We start from the raw sequence: 12,459 nt of genomic DNA on the forward strand, positions 1-12,459 counted from the left end.
TTTTAACATCGTGCTTGAAAGAATAGTGCAGAGCTCACACGTCAACACTAGAGGCACTATCCTTCAAAAGTCTGTCCAATTACTAGCATATGCTGATGACATTGACATAATCGGAAGAATTTAGCGTGATGTCAAAGGGTCTTTCGTAAGTATTGAGGCAGAGGCGGCAAAAATGGGTTTAACGGTTAATGAGGGCAAAACAAAGTACATACTGTCATCAAGAAAGGGTCAAAACTTAACCATCGACAGAAGTAACTTTGAGGTAGTCAAGGACTTCGACACCTTATTCTTAATCCGCTACTGGTCTTAACATCTGGGAATGAGCCACACAAAAAAAAATAAAAAGATTATAAATACGAATGGGAAAGAATAATATCAGTACATCTGGAGAAAGAAAAGTAACAAACTTTACATGAATTTAATCGGCGTCAAGGCAAACCAGCATTAATCCCTCATTATGGATGTACAAACGTGTGTCTGTCTATGTGTATATCAACTTAAACTTATGGCATCGGAGCGGCTTTGAGTGGGGGAGGTGGGTGTTTTTTAACTGTCTGCAGGCGATGTTGGAAGTGGAAAGTGGGAAGCGCAAAAACTGAATTCGATGGTGCATGTAGCACACGCAACCGAATAATTTATTGCGCATTATGACGGTTAATTAGGCGTTGCCGCCGTCGCGCCGCACCAAACAAGGACGAGAAAACGTCCTTGTCGTTGTTATCGTCGCCGTCGCCGCAACGAATGAAATATTTCCATATTTATATCTACACACATACGAGTAAGTACAGAATCCGGATGTGAGTCTGGAGCAAAAGCACTTAAAGCACTCTTATGGCATATAGTAGACATGCAGGTAGAAGTAGGTATATTTAAATTACCATTAATTGCTACGTCATACCATATCCCCAAGGATATTTTACTCTGTCTCGTTCAATATTTTTCCTCCTTTCTGAATGCATACATATGGAGTAGGTGTACATAGTATGTAGATGATGATGATAGTAAGTAGGTAGTTATGTTGGTAATGAGATGCAGTTGCTTTGCCTGTAGGCATAGGTACTTACGAGGTAAAAATTTAATTTTAATGCGATTCCATTAGCAAGGATGCTTGATGTTAAACTGAAACTAGAAAAGAAGAGAGAAGCATGTAGAGTGATTATGTATTGTCCTCTTTCAAAGCAGACATAGGAAGATAAGGTATAAGGTATACCTATACCTTACTTGAAACCCGAAATTTTAAAAGTTCTTAGGTTTAAAATGTTTTAAGAAGCTAAATATTATTGTATGGGAAGGTAGAGGATAGAAAGAATGCTTTTGGGTTTTCTTTCTGTGGTTGTTAACATTTGTCAGCCTCAAAAGACTACAACGGATTTACTTAAAATTTTCAATAAAGGCCCTAATACGGAAAATTTAATTTCTACTAAAGTTCATGCCTTGGGAATTGTTGGCTATCATGTGGGTTAGAAGTTGTACATTGTGAGACCACAAGAACATCTGAAAAATTCAAAACATTTTTTCTTATTTTCATGTTTAAAAGTTTTTCAATTCGGCGATTTAAAATTTTTTTTTCTAAAATATAGACTGGCATACCACACATTTAGATAACTTGCCATCTCGTCTGTAGATTTTTCTTCTTTAAAATTCATACAAAATAGTGATATAAATATTTTGTGTGAGTAAATAATTTAAAGTCAATATTGAAAATTTAGAATGAAACAACAACAACTTGTGTGTGCTACCACCAAGTTCATAGGCTGGAGTTATAGCTATTTCACGGGGGCCCACCCGATCATCAGACTCCGTTTTAGTGGTGCTTAATCGCTTTTTGTTCAATTTAATTTTTGAAGAACTTTTGCCCGAGCTGGGCTTGAACAAGCGATCTAGCGTGTGAGAAGCTAGTGCACTACGCACTACGCCACCGCACCCACATGAAAGTTGTAAGCCAATTACAGGTTTTTTCGTTCTATCGAACTATACTGAACCGAATAGCATTTTTCTAAGCACACACAAGTAATTGTTGTTGTTTTATTCAGTTTCTTTCTATTATCTCCTCTCTTTTTCATAAGCCAACGATTTCGATTGGATTCGTATGAGGAGGGAGATAAGGCGAAAGAGTTGACACGGGTCAAGATTTTTTAATTTTTACAATTCTAAGGAGGTTTTTGTATGAAATTTTATACTCGCAGTTTAAGGCAGCTGCTTGCCGAATTTACAATTGAAAATTTAGAATGAATATCTTTCAATATCTTTGTCTTCCTAATGCTTGTGTCGAACAACTTTTCTTATCAGTATTTTGTTGTTTTTGTAGGGTTTCGTGTTTTGTTAAAAAGGTTGTCAGGTGAATTTTTCAAAAAATTAACTAAAAACTTATCTGTAGAAAAGCTTGAAGGCCCTAGCGATTGGGCGAAATGGAAGTGGCAAATGGATATGCTTTTTCGTTCATATGATCTCAAGGAATCGTTTCCGGAGAGAAAAAATGTCCTCAAGTCACACCAACATAAAAAGTGGAAGAAAAGAAAGAACAACCCGATTGGTTGAAACAAGATGCAAAAGCTGCTTGCTTGATTTCTGCATCGCTTAGCTCACCGATCGCAGACCTTGTCTTAACATGTGAATAGTCCAAGGACATATGGGATAAGTTATGCGCTCGTTTCGAAAAAAGTAGCATTCAAAGGTTTAACATGTTAATAGACACTTTCTTCCAAGCAAGAAAAGATGAACAAGAGGACATCAGTGCACACATTGTTATATTACAAAAGCTTTTTGTAGATCGCAATGATGAACTAGCCAATCATAACGAAAAAACGAAAATACCCTTTCTGAACGGATTTTAAATAGCAGAATCATGTCAACCTTTGGTAAGGAAAATACCCTCTCTGAACGGATTTTAAATAGCAGAATCATGTCAACCCTTGGTAAGGAATTTGACAATTTTAGAGACTTGTGGGATACGATTCCTGCCGAAAAACAAACCCTGAACTTATTGATCGAGAAGTTATGGTAAACATTGAAACCAGAGAAACGAAACAAAATATCAAAGGTGATGGTGCTGCTTTTGTTGCAAGAGGAATTTTTAAAAAAAGAAGTAGCAAATATAGTTTTAAGTATTTTTCAAATGAAATACATAAAAAAAAAAATGGTAGACATGTGCATTCAAGAGGACACAAGCGTCCACAGGTTTTTCTCAAAACCCACCTCTGTCTATCAACTCCTACTCTCACCTCCCCGCGGTGAACATCGGATGCCTAGTAACCCAACTGGAGATTGGGTTCCAACCTCAGTGGAAAGTTGTTGGAGCAGCAAAGGAGAGAGGGGGGAGAGGTGTTTCCACTAAGGCACCTCTCCTTATCCAGGCGGCAGCGGACGAATTCTCGAGATGGATTCAACGGTGGCGTCTACAGTTCCAGTAAGGTTGAACTACTTAGTGAACACCTTATAGGGCTTCTTCGACATATTCGGAGCCCAGGCCTGTAAGGGGCGGTTTATCCGGTTCCCCTTCCTTGGAGTTATACTAAGGATCTGGCCCTCCAGGTTGGGGATTGCGCCGTCGGGGTGACTTCCTATCCACGTAAAAAATACCTTTAGTTGTGAAGCACCAATAAGCCTCGGATACGGACGGATTCACTGTTGACAACCCATGCAAACGACATAAGGACAACGATATGCACGTGGAATGTTAGGTCCCTTAACAGACCACGTGCAGCCGAACAATTAGGGAAAGCCCTAAACTGCTGCAAGGCAAACTAAAAGACTGCGATATATACTACAGCGACTGCTACCGAGAACAAAGACAGCGTCTATTTGGGTGTGGATTTGTTGTTGCAACTAGACTCGAGCAAAAAACTTGAGTTTCAACAGTGTGAGCGAGCGCATTACGACAATCCGCATCAAGGCTAAATTCGCCAACATAAGCCTAATATGCGCGCATGCCCCAACAGAGGAGAAAGATGAAGACACCAAAGACATATTCTTCGAGCTCTTGGACAAGACATATGAGCAGTGCCCTAGCTATGACACTAAAATTGTCTTAGGAGGTTTTAATGCCAAGCTAGGAAGAGAAGACATCTTTGGTGGCATAATCGGGAGATACAGCCTGCACGACACCACCTCCGACAACGGATTCTGGCTGGTCGATTTAGCTGCGGGGCGAGACGTTCTGGTAGCTAGTACGCAGTTCACGCATCTCAATATCCACAAGGGGACATGGAAATCTCCTGATCAATCAACCGTCAACCAGATTGACCACATTGCGATCGACGCACGACACTTCTCTAGTATCCAGGATATCCGAATATTCCGAGAAGCCAACATTGACTCGGATAGCCAAGGTACGGCTACGGATATCCCGATCCAAGCCAAAACAAGGAAGTACTATGAGAAAATTCGATGTTAGACGGCTACAATCGCAAGAGACTGCCATGTCCTTTTCCGATCGAGTCTCTAATAACCTCTTAAGGAGTCTTATGCTTCCTGCATTAAGCATTGAAAACCAGTGGCAACATTGCCTTGCAGCCATCAGAGATGCCGCCTCTGAAGTGCTAGGTTTCACACGGCCACCACAGCGTAACCCCTGGTTTGACGACGAATGCGAAACAAGAGGCATACAAAACGGCGCTGCACAAAAGGATTAGAGCTGCTCGCGATCTCTACGAGCAGAAGAGGAGAGAGGAACACGGGCTTCTTAGATGGACAAAAAGAGAGCATAAGAAGCGCGCGATCAAGGAGATAGAGGGATGTCACAACAGGAATGAGGTTCGTAAATATTACCAAAAGGTAAAAAAAACCTCCCAAGGGTACCAGCCACGAACCGAAGCCTGTAAAGACGAACAGGGGAACATCGTAGTAGAACCGCAGTCGATGCTGAGAATATGGAAAGATCACTTCTCCAAATTATATAACGGCGATGACGAACCGAATTCCACTATAAGGGAGATAGAACCACTCAACCTCGGCGACGCAGATCAACAATTCTGACTACCCGACCTTGGCGAAGTGAAGATAGCTATATCTAAACTTAAGTCAAACAAAGCTGCTGGAGCTGGCGGCATCGCTGCCGAACTATTCAAAGCAGCAGGCGATGACTTGGTACGGAGCATGTACCAACTAATCTGCAAAATATGGTCGGAAGAAAGCATGCCCGATGAGTGGAATCTCAGCATAGTGTGCGTACAAGATCCTCTATGACGTATTATGTGCACGTCTGAAGCAATGGTCAACAACCTGATTGGTCCTTATCAGTGTGGCTTCAGACCAGGAAAGTCCACTATCGACCAAATATTCACACTACGGCAGATCTTGGAAAAAATCCAGGAGCTTCAAATCGATACCCACCATCTCTTTATCGATTTTAAAGCCGCGTATGACAGCATCTATAGGGTAGAACTCTACCGAGCAATGTTTAGTTTTGGCATCCCTGTCAAACTTATCCGTTTGTGCAGAATGACGATGGAGAATGCACGCTGCTCTATCAAGGTCGGAAAAGATCTTACCGATGCATTTGATGTCAAAAAAGGTTTTAGACAAGGCGATGCGACTTCTTCAACATCGTTCTGGAAAGAATTGTGCAAAACTCAACCGTCAACACTTGAGGCACAATCTTCCAAAGGTCCATCCAATTACTCGGATACGCAGATGATATTGACATAATTGGAAAATCAAAGCGTGATGTCAGTGGAGCGGTTTTGAGCATTGCGACGGAAGCGAAGAAGATGGGTTTAGTGGTCAATGAGGGCAAGACCAAGTATATGCTGTCATCAAAAAAGGACACTGAACAACCACGTCTTGGACAAAACGTCACCATGGACAGCTTTAACTTTGAGGTAGTTAAGGACTTTGTCTACCTAGGCACCGCTATTAATGCAGACAACGACACCAGCGCTGAAATCAAACGAAGAATAACTCTTGCAAATCGCTGCTTCTAGGGACCGAGCTGGCTGGAGACGCTTGTTGGTTGAGGCCCAGGTCCGCCTCGGACTGTAGCGCCACATTAAGTAAGTAAATAAGTAAATAAATTTTATATAATACATTGCAACGTTATATCAAAGAAGTATATTTTTTGAAAAAAATCAATTTGGTTTTTTTTTTAATAAAAAAAAATGAAAAAAAAAATTTTCCACCTCCAAAATTTTACGACTAAAACATGATTTTATTTCCAAAACAATTTTGAGCAACGAAAAATAATGTTTCTGACATTTGATAAAATTTTGAGAAAAATCGAATTGACCTTTTTTTTACAAAAAATAAAAACCTAAAAAAGAAATTAATAAAAGTTGGTTAAAATTGATTTTCGATTTAAATATTTTTTTTTAAATTGTAGACATTGGCTTAAAACTACTTTTATCTTCCAAAAAATATTGTTGTTAACATTCTGAAAAATTTTGAAAAAAATCGAATAGATGTGTTTTTTTACAAAAAATTAAAAACCGAAAAAAATTAACAAAAGTTGGTAAAAAATGATTTTCGACTCAAATATCTTTTCAAAAATTTGAATTATTGTTTTCAAACTGATTTTATCTTATAAGAAATATTGTTTTCAAAATTTGGTAAAATTTTAAAAAAATTCGAATTGACAGTTTTTTTACAAAAAATAAAACTCTAAAAAAAACAATACTAAAACTTGGTAAAAAATTTACTTTCGACTCAAAGAGCTTTACAAAAATTAAAAATTTTGGCTTCAAACTTATTTTATTTCACAGAGAGTATTTTTATATAAAATCGAACAGTTCGTTTTTTTCATAAAAAATAAAATCAAACTTTAAACAAACTTTTTAGACAAATCGACAGACGGTTGTCTCCAAAATTTTTAGAACGCCTGTTTTAATAGAAGAATTAAAGTGCGAAATTCGAATTCAACACAACTTAATTCTTTAACAGATTATTGTTTTGTTTGTGGGACATACAAAACACTTACCTTTGTGATCCAATGCATTAGTATTTGACAGATCACGCGGGATTTCAGACATGGTGTCAAAGAGAAAGATGCTCAGTATGCTTTGACATTTCATCGTGAATAGACTTACTAACGAGCAACGCTTGCAAATCATTGAATTTTATTACCAAAATCAGTGTTCGGTTCGAAATGTGTTTCGCGCTTTACGTCCGATTTATGGTCTACATAATCGACCAAGTGAGCAAACAATTAATGCGATTGTGACCAAGTTTCGCACTCAGTTTACTTTATTGGACATTAAACCAACCACAGGAATGCGTACAGTGCGTACAGAAGAGAATATTGCGTCTGTTTCTGAGAGTGTTGCTGAAGACCGTGAAATGTCGATTCGTCGCCGTTCGCAGCAATTGGGTTTGTGTTATTCGACCACATGGAAGATTTTACGCAAAGATCTTGAGCCCTAGAAAAGTTGGTAGAAAATCCGCTTTTTTATCGACAAATTTTGTTCAGCGATGAGGCTCATTTCTGGTTGAATGGCTACGTAAATAAGCAAAATTGCCGCATTTGGATTGAAGAGCAACCAGAAGCCGTTCAAGAACTGCCCATGCATCCCGAAAAATGCACTGTTTGGTGTGGTTTGTACGCTGGTGGAATCATTGGACCGTATTTTTTCAAAGATGCTGTTGGACGCAACGTTACGGTGAATGGTGATCGATATCGTTCAATGCTAACAATCTTTTTGTTGCCAAAAATGGAAGAACTGAACTTGGTTGACATGTGGTTTTAACAAGATGGCGCTACATGCCACACAGCTCGCGATTCTATGGCCATTTTGAGGGAAAACTTCGGAGAACAATTCATCTCAAGGAATGGACCGGTAAGTTGGGCACCAAGATCATGCGATTTGACGCCTTTAGACTATTTTTTGTGGGATTACGTCAAGTCTTAAGTCTACACAAATAAGCTAGCAACTATGCCAGCTTTGGAAGATAACATTTCCGAAGAAATTCGGGCTATTCCGGCCGAAATGCTCGAAAAAGTTACCCAAAATTGGATTTTCCGAATGGACCACCTAAGACGCAGCCGCGGTCAACATTTAAATGAAATTATCTTCAAAAAGTAAATGCCATGGACCAATCTAACGTTTCAAATAAGGAATCGATGAGATTTTGCAAATTTTATGCGTTTTTTTTTTTTAAAGTTCTCAAGCTCTTAAAAAATCACCGTTTATAATAGATGGTACACGATTTTAAAGTATGTTGTGATGCTGATGATGAAGATGATAAAAGTACCTACCCCTCAAAAAGTGAGCAACAAGTTTGGTTTTTCCAAATATATTAAGAAAACACTATTTAACCTTCAAATTCCTAACATTATATACATACTTTTAATTCCTAACAGATTTCAACATTTAGAACTAAAAATACCTTCTTCGAGAACGCTTAAACTTGTAGAGCATCTCAACAAAAAAAGGACCTAAACCTTGAAACATTTCATTACATTTTTCACAATTTTTACAATTTTTAGTTATTTTTTTTTTTAAAGATTTGTAAAGTAAAACAAAGTGACTTACCCCTTTCAATTTTTAATTTAAGAATACAGTCAAATGACTTCAAAAATGCATTAATTTTTAACAACACTACCGATACCGAACTCGCGAGGCGCGAAGAATACAAAACTAAAAACCACTAAAAAACCGGGACCTCTTTTTTCTTAAAATTTAACTTCGATATGCACTTTATTTATATTTTTCACTTTTTTACCGCATAATGAAAATATATACTTTTTAAACAAATTTTCTTTTTTATCAAGAAACACTAATCATCAAAAACACCAAATTCAAATTCAAATATTTGAATTAGACCGCCATTCAAAATTACCAGCGAACACTGCAATCCAACGGACCAATCAAAAATCCAGCTACGTATTGAATGAGAAAAAGAAGGAATTGTATGGCAGTTCACATTTTTTAAAACTAAAAAACAATGAACTCCGGAATGAATTTATACACATATTTTTAAACAAATTTAGACTATAACACTTACTTAACATTTTCCTTATATTTTTACTAACCCACAGTGAAAATTAATATTTTAATTAATTATTTTTTACTTTGCAATACGAGAACGAGACGATCGAGAGCACAAGAATTTCAGATTTCAGAAACTGTTACTGTGATGTGAGTGAAGATGAACTTGCTAAATATGACATAGCGATGGCGCTTTATTTGCTCTGCGTATTTTTTGGGTTACAATGCAATGCATGGATTCTAAGTTCGTCGAACTAAATAATACACTGAGCTTACAAGAGTGGATTGGGGAATCGAGTCGAAACTGAATTTAGATTTCAAACCTTGTATATGGATTGGCTGGATCGAAAGATGAACGAAATTTGATTAAAAATTGGAATTTTACTCGTAGTTACAAATTTGTATTATTTTATAAAAGAAACATATAGTTTTTGATAAACAAATATCATACATCTGAAGTAAACAAAATAAAATACAAGTAAATTAACTGGCGCGACAGTCGGTTGAAGACTATGATTTAGTGACTTTCAACTTTCAACCATTTTTGTGTGCGAGTCATTTGGAGGATGAAGGTGAGTGGCTAGTTGAACTTTTAGCATTGACTTAATCCGTATGACATATTTTCAGTTATTCTTATAAGAGTTGTAAATGGAATGGCCCAGTAAACAATTAGGAATTCCAATAAATAGGTCTGTTTGAGAGTAATTGGTTCGTTTTCACGAACTGTCAACTTCAAGACATGTTTGGATGCTTTTTTTTAATAAAAGGCAATAATCAATTCACTAGTAAGCAAAACAAAAAGAAAGGTTTAACAGTTTGGAGTCCCTTAGTAAAATATTAAATATGTAACAAATTGCTTTTTAAAAACAATACTTCTTTTGCATGAAACGACTAGGAAGTCAGTATCTTCTTTTATGGCTGAAACACCAACACCCTTCAATTTCGGCTTCGTCTGCTTTACGTTGGGCCTGCTTCGAGGTTGCTTTGAATGACATTTCTTAAATCCCACTTCTGTCATCAGCAGCTGTTATTTTTCTCAAAATAAAAAAAGAGGCTGGGATGCGACCCACACTGATAACTTCCCATCCCTTCTGTCGACTTGTCTTGCTAAGAAGTTTGTCTATATGTACTCGTATAAATTTTCACCAAATTTGCGTACTATTTTTTGTAGATTTTATTTTTTATGAAAAAACGGACGGAAATTACTGAATATCAAAAACAATATTTTCTGTGAAATAAAATAAGTTTGAAGCCAAAATTTTTAATTTTTGAAAAGCTCTTTGATTCGAAAGTAAATTTTTACCAAGTTTTAGTTTTGTTTTTTTTTAGAGCTTTATTTTTTGTAAAAAAAATGTCAATTTGATTTTTTTCAAAATTTTACTGAATGTTAACAACAATATTTGTTGAAAGATAAAAGTTAATTAAAGCCAATATCTCAACGTTTTGAAAAGATATTTGAGTCAAAAATAATTTTTACCAACTTTTGTTAATTTTTTTTTCGGTTTTTAATTTTTTGTAAAAAAACTGTCAATTTGATTTTTGTTCAAAATTTTACTGAATGTTAACAACAATATTTGTTGAAAGATAAAAGTTAATTAAAGCCAATATCTCAAAGTTTTGAATAGATATTTGAGTCGAAAATCAATTTTTACCAACTTTTATAATTTTTTTTAGGTTTTTATTTTTTGTAAAAAAACTGTCAATTCGATTTTCTCAAAATTTGTCCTAATGTTGAAAATAATATTTCTTATAAGATAAAATTAGTTTGAAGCCAATATTTTAAATTTTTGAAAAGATATTTGAGTCGAAAATAAATTTTTACCAAGTTTTAGTATTGTTTTTTTTTTAGAGCTTTATTTTTTGTAAAAAAATGTCAATTTGATTTTTTTCAAAATTTTACTGAATGTTAACAACAGTATTTTTTGAAAGACAAAAGTAAATTAAAGCCAATATCTACAAATTTTGAAAAGATATTTGAGTCGAAAAAATTAATTTTTGCCAACTTTTATACATTTTTTTTTAGTTTTTTTTTTTTTTAAACTGTCAATTCGATTTTTCTCAAAATTTGTCCTAATGTTGAAAATAATATTTCTTATAAGATGAAATTAGTTTGAAGCCAATATTTTAAATTTTTGAAAAGATATTTGAGTCGAAACCATTTTTTACCAACTTTTATACACTTTTTTTTAGGTTTTTATTTTTTGTAAGAAAACTGTCAATTCAATTTTTCTCAAGATTTGTCTTAATGTTGAAAACAATATTTGTTATTAGATTAAATTAATTTGAAGCTGTTATCTCAGAGTTTTGAAAAGATATTTGAGTCGAAAATAAATTTTTACCAACTTTTTAAAAATTTTGTTTAGGTTTTTTTTTGTAAAAAAACTGTCAATTCAATTTTTCTCAAAATTTTTCAGAATGTTGAAAACAACATTTCTTATAAGATCAAATCAGTTTGAATCGATATTCAATTTTTACCAACTTTTTTTAAGATTTTTATTTGAAAAACAAAATGTCAATTTGATTTTTCTCAAAATTTTATCAGATGTTAAAACATTATTCTTCGTTTCACAAAATAGTTTTGGAGATGAAATCATATTTTAGTCGTAAAATTTTGGAGGTGACATATTTTTTATGATTTATAGAAAAACCGTTAAATGGATTTTTTTCAAAAAATATACTTCTTTGGTATCACGTTACAATTTATTATATAAAATTTAATTCAATTCCCTTGCGTTTTTGTTTCGTAAGATATTTAGGGTTAACCAAAATTTTCACCTTTTTTTCAAACTGCTATGGTAAAAAAAACACCCACGCAATTTTCTTGAGAGCCCTTTCTGCATCTTTCCGCCTTATTATCTGTATAAAAAAATTTATTTGAAATCGATATTCTTCTGGTTTTTGAGCTATTGACGACGAAAAAACGTCGCGAACGTACAGACGTACGAACGAACAAACGTACACACGGACGCACAGACAGACGTCTTTCTAAAAATCTTTTATTTCGACTCTAGGGTCCTTGAAACGTCGAGAAATGTCAAAACGTTCAATTTGACAAATCGGACCCATTACAATAACTTCCTATGGGAAGTTAAAAATAGGTTAGCTTAGCTAGGTCAGGTTAGGTAAGGTTAACCTGGCTGCGAATTTAGAATTCACACACTTAGGCCAAAAAAAAGCCCCATTGTGATACCACATAAATATAGAGAATTACTTCTTAATGGTCGAACCATTTCGAGCTTTTTATAAAGCTTAGAAGATATTTGATATTTTTTTTAGCTATAGTTCACTGGGATTATCAAAAGAGTATTCTCCCAGATGAAGTTTGCGTCTTAGTGAATGAGCAGGGCAAGTGCAGAGCAGTTGGGAGATTATTTCCTCTTCTTCTTCGTCCATACAGCTCCTGCAGAAGTCATTTGAGGCTACACCAAGTCATATTGCGTTTCTGCCTATAAGACAGTGTCCCGTAAGGACACCTATTAGGGAGTTAATATGAAGTCTGCTTTGAAATAACAAGTCCTTAGAGCGCTTTAATTCCAGTGAA

The sequence above is a fragment of the Eupeodes corollae genome, chromosome 1 (genome assembly GCF_945859685.1).
Source record: "Eupeodes corollae chromosome 1, idEupCoro1.1, whole genome shotgun sequence".
Lineage (NCBI taxonomy): Eukaryota > Metazoa > Arthropoda > Insecta > Diptera > Syrphidae > Eupeodes > Eupeodes corollae.